We start from the raw sequence: 14,064 nt of genomic DNA, 5'->3' as shown, positions 1-14,064 counted from the left end.
TAGGAATTTGGTCTCTAATCCTAATAGATGACCAATTTAGTTTCACCATTTCTAATGAACCTTAGCCTAAATCTTCTTGCCTACCTCCATCTCCACCATTTCCCTCATTCCTTTTCTCCTTAGTCATTTTGACCCCAATTTCTCTCTCCAAGCAATATCATTCAAATCCTCTATATTATATTATATTACTATTTTGTGTAATAAAATGATCAACCTTCAACAAATATGTGGGAGTAACTAGTTAGGGAATCAAGTGGATTAGCCAAAAGTAACTAACCAAAAGAGCCAGTCAGAATGATTAATGTGCAGAGTAGTAAGAGAGATCAGGAAAGCTATGGATCTGTTTTTAGTGTTTAGGAAGCAAAAAGAAAAAAAATGTCAGAAAGTGAAAAGGAAGCCAATAGAAAAGAATACTTATACCTGCCAAAATTTACAATCAGGTAAGAATAGATATGCCATATTGAAAAAACTTACATTGAAGCCACAAATCACCAACAGTATATCTCTTCAAGGCTGGGCATTTTATAGAACATTTTTGTCTACACAGAAAGTTTTCATATTAGTTATTCCTAAAGTTTTTCAGTCCTAAACAGGGCCATAATACCTCATAGATCATGTGATGGTCATAGCATGTCATAACTGGTTCTCCCTCTCTTTCTAGGAAAGTGTAGAACATTACTACCTGGCTCCCTTTTAATTGGGTGAGTCCATGTGTCTGTGATTAAATCTGGAAATGAGGTGGGAACAGAAATTATGTATGTGTCACTTTCAGACTGGAGTATTTAATTGGCAAGAGGATATCCTCTGGAGCTCATCCTTTCCTTGACATGCAACAAGCAAAGTTCAAGATGAAGACTGATCTATCAGCTGAGGTTTCTAAGTCACTATTTAATACAATGAACAGATGAGCAAAACCCCAATAATTCATGATGGACATGAATTGTGAGCCATAAATAAATGGGTTTAAGCCACTGAGATTGCAGGGTATTTTTTATAGCATAATTTAGCCTATCCCAACTGACATAGATCACCATTTTAGTTATTCATATCAGCATAAAAATCCTAATCAGAATTAATGGTGAAAGTAAATATGATTTTAATAAATATAAATTACTATTTCTTGTCAGATATGAGAATAAGGCCATAGTCACATTATGATTTCAATACCACAAAGGAACAACCTCTTGGCAGACATTTTAATGGAATAGTATTACATAAAGTGTCTTTATGTAAGACACTTTAGTTGAGAATAAAAAGACATTTATATTTTTTCTATACAGCTAAACCACCATGTAATAAAAGGAAAGTCTTTTAACTTCTCTGGATCAGTTTTCTCACAGGTAAAATGATGAGACAAATTAAACACATTAAATAATTTTCCAAAGATTACCTAGCCAGTGACCTTGTCAAGCCAGGATCCAACTCTAAGTTTTTTTAAAAATTTTGTTTTTCTGCAGAGTCTGTGCCCATTTCCCACCATAATACAGTAATTTGAATTGAATTTATAGTCCTTTTCAGTTCAAAGATCTTATGCTAATGCTTATAGCAGAAACAACTGATTTAACATTTAATTTTCATCCATGTCTGGAGCCAATCTTAAGTTGCAAAATGTTCTTTGTTCTCACTTTTTCTTTTATATTATTCCAATTTGTTTTCTTTATTGCCTACTGTTCTAGATAAAAATAGATGGTTTTCGTTTGTGAATAAGACTCAAACATACTATTCTGTGGAAGGGCTATAATGAAACTTTCCATAAGGAAGTGGCATCAGGGGAGTGGATACAACTTTTATTAAATCTTCTAATTAAATTATAATCTACTGACATATGCTGTGGATTTCAGATAAAAAGAGCAAAAGGAAGGGAGACTATATAATAGCATGTATGCTGGTGTTATTTTGCCTGAAGAACTTTGTTAAATTGGAAATTTACTTTCTAGTCTATTTGGTGGTAAAGGAAACCTAGAGTTTTAAAAGGGTGTAATGCTATTTAAGGAAATACAGGTTTTTCTCTATGGAAAATGTCCTCAGTTAAGGTTTCTAGAACTATGGTACTTTCTGTCATCCCTGTTAATACAATTGATTCTAAAATGTTGTAACAGTGAGGCGATGGGTAACAGTGAGATGATGTCTCTACAAGAAATAAAAAATGTTAACCAGGTGTAGAGGTGAATGCCTGTAGCCCCAGCTGCTCAGAAGGCTAAGATGGCAGGATTGCTTGAGCCCAGGAGATCGAGGCTGGAGTGAGCCATGATAATGCCACTGCACTCTAGCCTGGCTGATAGAGTGAGATCCTGCCTCAAAAGAACAAATAAATAAATTAAATTAAATGTAATCTCCAAAAATTATACTCAAGTACAAAATCCTGAAAAGTCTTCGTACATTACTAAAAAATCATATTGTTTCTTAACTACTTAAGTGTAACTCTATAAACTTACCCATACAATAATATTGTTTGTAAGCTGTAATAACATTAATAACAAATTCACTTTTAAAATACTCCTGGGCCTCTTGATCTATATAGAATGATAAAACCCTTTCTTATAATAAAATTTATAGTTAAAATTTACTTCTGGATAACAGTGAAGATGACTAAATAAGTGACAAAGCATCTAAATCATTTCATCTTGGCTCCTTTGAAAGTAAAATTTTAAATTTTAAGAATGCTAAAAAGGGGTTGCTGTTTTTATTTCAGAAAAAAATGACTTTAAACCAAAAACATTCAGAAAGTAAAAAGAAGAGGATTACATAAAAATAAAGTGTTCAATTAAACAAGAAGACTTAACTATCCTAAATATATATGCACCCAATACTGGAACACCCAGATTCATAAAACAAGTTCTTAGAGACTTAGGAAGAGACTTAGATAATAGTAATATAATCGTGGAAGACTTCAACACCCTACTGATGGCATTGGACAGATTACTGAGGCAGAATACTAACAAGAGATATTTGGGACCTAAACTTAACACTTGACCAAATGAACCTAACAGACATCTACAGAACACTCCACCCAACAAAAACAGAATATACATTCTTTTCATCTGCAAATGGCACATATTCTAAAATTGACCACATACTTAGCCATAAAGCAATTCTCAACAAATTTTACAAAACCAAAATCATACCAAACATACTCTCAGAACACAATGCAGTAAAAATATAAATCAATATCAAGAAGATCTCTCAAAAGCATACAATTACATGGAAACTAAACAACCTACTCCTGAATGATTTGGGTAAACAATGAAGTAAATGTAGAAACCGAGAAATTCCTTGAAACTAATGAAAACAAAGATACAACATACTAGAATCTCTGGGACAGGGCAAAAGCAGTGTTGAGAGGAAAGTTTATACTGCTAAATGTCGACATAAAAAAGAAAAACTTACAACTTAAGTTAACAACCTAACATTACACTTGAAGGAATTTGAAAAACAAAAGCCAACCAATCCCAAATATAACAGAAGAAAAGAAATAACCAAAATATAGCTGAACAGAATAAAATGGAGATGAGAAAAATCACACAAAAGATCAACAAAACCAAGACTTGGCTCTTTGAAAGAATAAATAACATTGATATACTATTAGCTATACTAATTTTTTAAAAGGGAGAAGATAAAGATAAACACAATCAGAAAACAAAGGAGACATTACTACTAACCCGACAGAAATACAAAAACCCTAAGAGACTATTATGAACACCTCTGTGCTCACAAACTAGAAAAGCTAGAAGAAATGGATAAATTCCTGGGAATATTCAACTGCCCAAGATTAAACCAGAAATAAATTATTTTTATTTTATTTTATTTTATTTTTTTGAGACAGTCTTGCTCTGTCACCCAGACTGGAGTGCAGTGGCACAATCTTGACTCACTGCAACCTCTGTTCCTGCACTCAAGTGATTCTCCTGCCTCACATCACAAGTAGCTGGGACTCCAGGTGCACACCACTGTGTCTAGCTATTTTTTTTGTATTTTTAGTAGAGACAGGGTTTCGCCATTTTGGCCAAGCTGGTCTCAAATGTCTGGGCTCAAGTGATCCACCCACCTCAACCTCCCAAAGTGCTGGAATTAGAGGTGTGAGCCCTGTACCTGGCCTAACCAGAAAGAAATTGAAACCATGAACACACCAATAATGAGTTTCAAACTTGAATCAGTAATAAAAAGACCTATCAACCAGAAAAAAGCCTTGGATCAGATGGAGTCACAGCCAAATTCTACCAGATGTGTAAAGAAGAACGGATACTGAAACTATTCCAAAAAACAAGGAGGAGGGGCTCCTCTCCAATTCATTCTATGAGGCCAGCATCATTCTCATACTAAAACCAGGCAGATTCACAACAAAAAATCTTCAGACCAATACCCCTGATGAACATAGATGCAAAAATCCTCCACAAAATACTAGCAAACCAAATCCAGCAGCACATCAAAAAGCTAATCCACCATGATCAAATAGGTTTTATTCCTGGGAGGCAAGTTTGGTTCAACATATGCAAATCAATAAATGTTATTTATTACATAAACAGAACTAAAAACAAAAACCACATGATCATCTCAGAAGATGCAGAAAAGGCTTTTGATAAAATTAAACATCCCCTCATGTTTGAAACCCTCAAAAAACTAGGCACTGAAGGTGTACACCTCAAAATAATAAGTGTTATCTACAACAAACCTACAGCCAACATCATACTGAATGGGCAAAAGCTGAAAGCATTCTCCTTGAAAACTGGTACAAGACAAGGATGCCCACTCTCACCACTCTTATTCAACATAAGTCCTGGAAGTCCTAACCAGAGAAGCAGAAAAGAATAAAAAATAAAAGCCATCCAGATAGAGAAAGAGGAAGTCAAACCATCTCTCTTCGCAAATGATATGATACTATACCTAGGAAAACCATAATCTCTGCCTGAGGCTCCTAGATCTGCTAAACAACTTCATCAAAGTTTTAGGATACAAAAATCAATATGCAAATGGTGTATGTTTATATACACCAATAACATTCAAGCTGAGAGCTAAATCAAGAATGCAATCCCATTCACAATAGCCATGAAAATCATAAAATACCTAGGAATACAACTAAACCAGGGACGTAAAAGATCTCTGCAACGAGAATTACAAGACACTGCTGAAATAAATCAGAGATGACACAAACAAATGGAAAAACATTCCATGCTCATGGATAGGAAAAAAATCAAAATTAAAATGGCATACTGCCCAAAGCAATTTACAGATTCAGTGCTATTCCTATCAACCTACCAATAACATTTTTACAAAATTAGAAAAAATGTGCACATTTTTCAAAATTAGAAAAAAATTCTAAAATTCATATGGAACCAAAAAAGATCCCAAATAGCCAAAGTGATCCTGAACAAAAAGAATGAAGCTGGAGGCATCACACTACCTGACTTCAAACTATACTACAAGGCTACAGTAACGAAAACAGCATGGTACCAGTATAAAAACAGACACATAGACCAATGGAACAGGTTAAAGGACCCAGAAATAGAGCCACATATGTAGAACCATCTGATCTTCAACAAAGCCAATAAAAATAAGCAATGAGGAAAGGACTCCCTACTCAATAAATGCTGCTGGGATAACTGGCTAGCCATATGCAGAAGATTGAAATGGGACCCCTACATTTCACCATATACAAAAGTCAACTCAAGATGAATTAAAGACTTAAATGTAAGGCCAGAAACTATAAAAACTCTAGAAGAAAATCCAGGAAATACCATTCTGGACATCAGCCAAAGAAAAGACTTCATGATGAAGATGCCAAAAGCAATTGCAACAAAAACAAAAATTGACAAGTGGAATTTAATTGACCTAAAGAGCTTTTGCACAGCAAAAGAAACTATCAACAGAGTAAACAACCTACAGAGTAGGAGAAAATGTTTGCAAACTATGCATCTGACTAAGGTTTAATATCCAGAATCTTTAAGGAACTCAAATAAATCAACAAGCAAAAAACAAACAACCTTATTTAAAAAGTGGGCAAAAGACATTAACAGACACTTCTCAAAAGAAGACATACTAATACAAGTAGCAACAAGCATATGAAAAAATGCTCAGTATCACTAATCATTACAGAAATGTAAACCAAAACGACAATGAGATACCATCACACACCAGTCAGAATGGCTATTACTAAAAAGTCAAAAAATAACAGAAGCTGGCGAGGTTGCAGAGGAAGGGGAATGCTTATACATTGCTGGTGGGAATGTAAATTAGTTCAGCCACTGTGGAAAGCAGTCTGGACATTTCTCAAAGAACTTAAAACAGAACTATCATTCATCCCAGCAATCCTATTACTCAGTATATAACCAATGGAATATAAATCGTTCTACCATAGAGACACATGCACATGTATGTTCATTGCAGCACTATTCACAATAGCAAAGACATGGAATCAACCTATGTGCCTACCAGTGGTGGACTGTATAAAGAAAATGTAGTACATATACACCATGCAGTAATACGCAACTATAAAAAATGAGATAATGGCCTTTGCAGCAACATGAATAGAGCTAGAGGCCATTATCCTAAGTGAACTAATGCAGGAACAGAAAACCAAATACTGCAAGTTCTTACAAGTGGGAGCTAAACATTCATACACATGGACCACAAAGAAGGGAACAACACACACTGAGGCCTAGTTGAGGGTGGAGAGTGGGATGATCGAAAACTACCTATTCGGTGACAAAAAATATCTATCAGGTAAGGTGGAGGAGTGGGAGGATTGAAAAACTACCTAACAGCTGACAAAATTATCTGTACACCAAACCTGTAACACACAATTTACCCATGAAACAACCCTGCACATATACCCCTTGAACCTAAAATAAAAGTTGGGAAGAAAAAAAAAAAGAATACTGATAAGATGTGGGCTCTGTGTGTTGCTGTGTGTGTGTGTGTGTATGTGTGTGTGTGTGCAGTTCTATGCATTAAAAAAAACTTTTGTGAGACATAGTCTCACTCTGTCATCCAGACTGGAGTGCTGTGGTGCAATCACAGCTCACTGCAGCCACAACCTCCTGGGTTCAGATGATCCTTCCACCTCAGCCTTCCAAGTAGCTGGGACTACATAGCCAGGTACTATGTCTGGCTTTTTTTTTGTATTTTTTTTAACAGAGATGGGGGTCTCACTATGTTACCCAGGCTGGTCTTGAACTCCTGGCCTCAAGTAATCCTCCTGCCTTAGCTGACCACCCAAAGTGCTGGGATTACAGGCATGAGCCACCATGCCCTGCCTCCATTCTATGCATTTTTATCCCATGTATAGATAGATGTAACCTCTACCACAATCAACATACAAAGCTGTTCCATCACCACAAAAGAAATCCCTTGTGCTGCACCTTTATATTCTCAATCCTCACTCTATTTCTGTCTCCTGGAAACCACTAATCTATTCTTCATCACCATACTTTTGTTATTTTGAGGGTGTTATATAAATGGAATCATACAGTTTGCAACCTTTTGAGATTGACACTTTTTTACTAAGCATAATGCCCTTGATATACATTCAAGTTATTGTGTGTATCAGTAGTTTGTTCCTTTTTATTGCAGAGTAATATTCCATTATAAAGATGGATGTATCAGTTTGTTTAATCAGTCACCCATGGGGGACATTCAGGTTGTTTGCAGGTTTTGCCATTACAAATAAATTTGCTGTGAACACTCATGCAGAGGTCTTTGTGTGAACATGTTTTCATTTCTCTGGGATAAATGCCCAAGAGTCCAATTGCTGGATCATATAGTAAATGCATGTTTAGTTTTATCAGAAACTGTCAAACTGTTTTCCATAGGTGGCTCTACCATTTTACATTCACACCAGCAATGTATGAAAGATCTAGTTTTTTCAAATCCTCACCAACATTTGTTATAATGACTATTTTTTCATTTTTATTATTCTATTAGGTATGCAGTAATATCTCAGAGCAGTTCTAATTTGCATTTTCCTGATGACTAATGATATTGAACATTTTTCCATGTGCTATTCGCCATATGTATCTCTTCTTTGGTGAAATGTCTGTTTGTGCCTTTTGCCCACTTTTCTAGTTGATTTATTTTCATACTGTTGAACTTTGAGAGTTCTTTATATGTTCTACATATAACACTTTTGTTGAATATCTGGTTTACAAATACTTTCTGTCTGTAGCTTGCCTTTTCATCCACTTAACAGAATCTTTCACAGCACAAACATTTTAATTTTGGTAAAGTTCAATCTATAAATATTTCCTTTTACAAATTGCGCTTTTGGTGTTATGTCTAAAAACTTGCCACCTAGCCCTAGGTCCTGAAGATTTTATCTTATATTTTCTTCTAAAAATTTCATGGCTTTATGTTTCAAATTTAAATCTATAAACTATTTTGAATTAATTCTTATGTACATGGTGAGGTTTATATCAAGGCTAATTTTTTGCCTGTAGGTGTCTAATTGCTCCAACATTATTTTTCAAAAAGATTATTTTTCCTTCATTTAATAGTTTTTGTCTTTTGTCAAAAATCAGTAAGCTTTACTTGTGCTGGTCTATTTCTTAGTTCTCTATTCCATTCCAGTGATTTATGTGTCTGAAATGACATTTTAAAAAATCCAATTATTCTTCCTTCCTTTAGAATAATTTTCTTCAAGTTGAGGGCTTAATTCTCTGAGAAAAGAATGGAGTTCTTTTCAGAGAGTTTGGAACTTCAGGGAGTTCCAAACAGTTTGTTAGTTAAGATGACCAAATATAAGTTATATGCATGGATGGTTTGATGTACCCATAGGTTTTATGAGTATTATAGGAGGAGGCAGAAGGTACTTTCCATAAAAAGGTGCCCACATGTTACAAATATCAAGTTACTAAAGATACTAAACATTTCAAGATTCAGTGCTCTATGCCAGCTCCAGAATGATGCCAATTCTTTAAGAGATATTTAAATGAATATTGTTAAAGAGACTATTAAAAATAATACATACACATAAATACATAACTATATCTCTCTTTTCTGTTCTTTTAAATCCCATTTCATCCTTCAAAGATAGACATGAACAGATCTGGGAACACACCAGACACTGTTTCAAGATTTGTAATCACTGAATATACTATCAGTTGCAAAATGCCTGATTGCAGTTAATGACCTAAAGTGCTGTAATTTGTTCCAGTTTTCAAATAAACTCTGCTGACATTTGTTTGAATAGCAAACCAAAGCAAACAAGAGTTTCAAAGCATGAATGAGATGTGAGGGATAATGCTAAAAAATAAATAAATAAAACTGTTGGCCAATTGCACGACCTTTTCTTTGGGGAGAGAGGGGTGGATTTAAACCCTGAGAAGATTATTTTCATTTTCTTCAGTATGTCTGGATCTGTTTTCATCCAAGATTAGCACATTGGAGTCTCTTTCCACTAAGCAACATTAAATAGGTGTTTCATGAATTCTTTGAGGATTAAGTTTATTATAATCTCCTCTACAATACTCATATTAAAATATACAGAATAAAATTATTCTGCCAATTAGGTGCTGCTAGAGAAGGTTTTTTCTAGAGAACTTAACTCTTTCTGGGTGTTCTATTCTCACTAACTCAGTTTAACTTTTCTAAGATTTTTAATCCTCTCATTCTACCCAAACAAAAAAAGAGTAAGTCTATCATCCAAAAGGAGTTATTATATCATCCAAAATTATAGCCTTCGGGGAAATAATGGATGTCTCAAGAAAAAAACATCCTCTTTTAGGATAGTTGGGGGACATGGCTGGGGTGGAGCTAGAGAATAACATGTAATCAAAGAATACCTATAGTCATCTTAAGGGGAAATGATATACATCCAAACCTAGTGTTTATAGACATTAACTGTTCTTAATCCATATTATTTTCACACCTGTTCTTAATCCACATTATTTTCCCGTAAAAAATCCAGATGACTTAAACCATTACTAATTTTGAATATCAAATGCCTTCACAGCATCAACAAAATTGTTTTGATGTAATAATCCTTTTCTATTCTGCCATGTATGTATCAGAAGCCTAACTGCTACCCCCTGCTTTGCCTCTTCTTAGTTCATTTGTGGGAAGCTTTTATAAAGGGTAACTACAGTGAGTCAAACATGTTGTCACCACAACTGCACAGCTGTGGTAGCTTTGCTCACTTTTCTATTAATATATTTATAAGCAGGACATTGTAATTGTGTTGATTTCATTAGTCTCTTCATATGGCTTCTTTTAGGGTTTTTAAAAGTGAACAGCTGGTTTTTACAAACATTTATTAAATAATTATGAGTCAAAAATTTAGCTTCAAAATCTAAAACTTTGCTTAAGTTTTACTTAGCAATGACAGTGGGCATAAATTATGCAAGATGTGATACGTGACAGGTGGAATGAGCTGATAAAATATCCTTTTTGTTTCTGCTGTGAGGGTAAAAAATTATTAATCCCATCTGGAATACTAATCAAAAGAAAGAAGTGCTTTAAATGGTGATGCTAATGATTTTCTAGAATTAAATTGCATGTGAAAAATCAGATGGAGTCATGAATTAACAAAAATTAGCGTTTTTAGATGAATTAGGGCAATGAGAACAAAATTACTTCTGCCACTTTAAAACCTGTTACTTTTCGAAATCCTCTATAAATATATTCTGCCCTTCCCTGAATCATTGTGTCTCAGTTAAAATTCATCTACCCTCCCCTTCTATATCTGTTATTATTTCCATTGCTCATCAGATGTCTCCCTGAAGCTCAAACAGCTATAGCATGCATTAGATTCTAGAAGCTTGGCTACAAACATAGGTCCATCTAATAATATTAGAGAATGTGTATAATTAAATGGACTATCTTTTTTATTCTTTATAAATCAACAGCAATATATTTTGATGGTTTAGGACAAACATGTTATTGAGTTAATCCATTAGAGCATAACAAAAACCTATCTGCTCAACTGTAACAAAGTGAGAGTGCTATATTCTAGTATCGCTTCTGCAATCTCCTAGCTTTATGAGAGTGGGCAAGTTACAAGAAATTATTGGTTAAAATGAATGGGTCACTATTTGATCTGTAAGATGAAAAATCACCAACCACTATAAGAATAAGTGAGTTACTCTTGCCCAAATATATATTCCAATTTTACTTTTCAGCTCTATTATGTAGTATGAGGGTAAAGAAGGAACTCTAAAAGAAATGCTTCAACAAAATATTTCTTAGCAATAGGTTAAAGAGACTCTAACTAACCAGAGCTGTCTAGTCATCGCAATCACCAGATCTCCTTCCTTCAAGTCACATAGGAACATCTGTTCCTTGTAACTCGTGGCAGACAGATGCTTCTGGTCTTAAACAGGGAGGGAGGAACTTTAACTTCCTTATCAAAATCATAAAAGAGCAAGTTATATCACTAATCTGTGGAAAAAATGATCTTATATTCCCTTTCTGTCACCAAATAAAGAAGATAAGCACATATATTACACATTTTTAAAACTACTACGTAGTTTTTGATGCAGTTGGGACAAAAAGTAAGGTAGAAGTCTCTTAATCTTAATATGTACCAGGTTAAATAAAAACTATTTTAAATTTAAGTCTATATTTAAAGTATTACAATACAAAACATCATGAGGAAACTTATGGAAATTATTTTATTAAAAAGGTTGGTTCATACTGAATAACATGCCACCAATTTAAAGTGTTCCAAAAGGTAAATAAAGAAAATAATGAACGATTTATATAAAACAAATAAAGGAAATGAATAGTTCGTTCCCATGAAAAAAATAAAAACATATGAAAAGATGTTGTACCTCACTAGTAATTTGAATAATCAAATTAAAACAATGAGATTTATGTTTTATTTATAAAACTGGAAAAGACATTTTAAGCAGTTTGATAATTTACTGTGAAAGGATGTGGAGGAAATAAGCACTCTCATACACTGTTGATAGAAGTGTAAATTAGAAAAACATTTTATGAAGGTAAGTTTACAGTATTTATCAAAGGAAAAAATGTTTGCTCTCTTTGCTACATATGTTGCCATTGTTAGAAATTCACTTTACAGAAATACCTACAAAATAATGACAAAATATTTGTGTGAGCAATCACTGCAGTGGTTTTTATGGAAAAAAATAAATAACCTAAATGTCTATCAAGACTAACTGATAAATAAATGAAAGTTCATCCATATAATTGAATGCAATGCAATCATCAAACAAATGATATAAATTTGAATTGCTGATATGGAAAATGTTCCAAATATATTAAGTGGAAAAGATAAGATATGAACACTGTATATTATATAATCCCTATTGTGTACATTTAAAAGGGCATATATTTACACGCAGATTTAGCTATTAAATTTTGGGGGAAAGATGCACAAAAAAGATTAACAGTGATTACTTTTGAAAAGAGATACTGTGAATAAGCATAGAGAAGTATTTTTACTTTTCTGCCATCCTATACCTTGTGAATTTTAAATACTGGCAGTTATTAGTTTTATTTACCTTAAAATGTTAATAAGGATAAACTAGTTGGTAACCATTTTGGTTGTCTCGTTTTTAGTGTTTTTTAAATAAAGGAGAGCTGTAAAGACCACTGAAAATATATCAAACAAGAACTAACTGGGCCAGTGTTATTCACAACATTCATTTTCATAATTGAGCATTTATTTCTACACTGAGTAAAGTCAATGAATAAATGCAGCTACAAGTTTAACATGATCCAATGGAATTACTGTGGCTTTCAGACAGCAATTGCAATCTGAGGACCACTAATAAATATGCTTAAGATAAAGTCTTTCTAATAATAATGCTGTCCTACAGTGGAAGAGATAGCCTAACAAAACAATAAAACCTGTGTCAGCAGGGGCATGATGGTTCACACCTGCAATCCCAGCACTTTGGGAGGCTGAGGCAGGTAGAGGACTTGAGGTCAGGAGTTCGAGACCAGCCTGGCCAACATGGTGAAACCCTGTCTCTACTAAAAATACAAAAATTAGCTGGGCGTGGTGGCAGATGACTGTGGTCCCAGCTACTAGGGAGGCTGGGGCAGGAGAATGGCTTGAACCAGGGAGGCAGAGGTTGCAATGAGCCAAGATCTCGTCACGGCACTCCACCCTGGGGGACAGAGTGAGACTCTGTCTCAGACAAATAAATAAATAAATAAATAAATAAACACTAAACCTGTGTCAATGATATACTTAAGCACATCCTGCTATCTCTGCCTAGAATACTGTCCCCTCTGCTTTTCCGCCTAGCTAACTCCAACCTAACTCACAAGAGCTAGCTCAAGAATCGCCTCCTCCAGGGAAGCTACCCTGATCCTCTCTTTCACCTCGTGGTTTAGATAACTGCTACTCAAAGTTTGGTTCTCAAACCCAAAACATTTTACACGACATCCTCATGGTCTGACTATGCCTGAGGCCTACTAAGTCTACATTTTAAACAACATTCCAGGTGATTGGTAGTCACATTAAAATTTGTGAAAAAGTGGGTAAATGACAACCCTGGGTGTGCCCACAGTTTCTTGTGCACACCTGTATCACAGCTTTCATTATACAGCATTCACAACTTTGTTTTCTTGTCTAAATTAGACTGCAAGATCCCTAAAGGCAAGATCTAAGATTTTTGTTGTTGTGCCATATCCATTGCACCTGGCACATAATGGACACTCTATAAATGTTTGTTAACTGAGCAAATCAGAAAGGATGAACGAAAAGTAAACACAAAATTTAATTCCAACTTTACAGAACTCTATCGATCATATAGCAATGTAAAAATCTTAATTACAAATGATAGAAAAAGTGATTTTAAAAGATATTTTTAAAAACCACTATGCTTAAATGTATGCATATCCTAGAAACATATTACAAATTATTTTTATCCTCATGAAAGAGCACATGAAATCCAGGACTGTACATAAAGCATCTTATCATAATATTTGCCCTTTCTTTTAAAAAAAGCCCACTTTCAAGTTATCATATACTATCATAAATTTAGGTGCAAGCCAGCAGCTGAAAAAATAGAAATAAACTACTTTTAGATTTCTTTTGTTTTGTTGATGACACACAAATTATGTTACTGTTTATCTTTAAGACTGCAGCTGTTGCTGGCT

The 14,064-nt window shown here is 34.3% G+C and overlaps 1 protein-coding gene across 8 annotated transcripts in view; it reads right to left on the bottom strand.

The window, feature by feature from the left end:
* SLC4A10 (solute carrier family 4 member 10) overlaps positions 1-14,064 on the bottom strand; it is a 360,081-nt gene that overhangs the window by 130,387 nt on the left and 215,630 nt on the right. The gene's annotated exons all lie outside the window — the stretch shown is intronic.

Source organism: Gorilla gorilla, chromosome 11, assembly GCF_029281585.2.
Source record: "Gorilla gorilla gorilla isolate KB3781 chromosome 11, NHGRI_mGorGor1-v2.1_pri, whole genome shotgun sequence".
Classification (NCBI taxonomy): Eukaryota; Metazoa; Chordata; class Mammalia; order Primates; family Hominidae; genus Gorilla; species Gorilla gorilla.
This window is presented reverse-complemented; position numbering and strand designations above follow the sequence as displayed.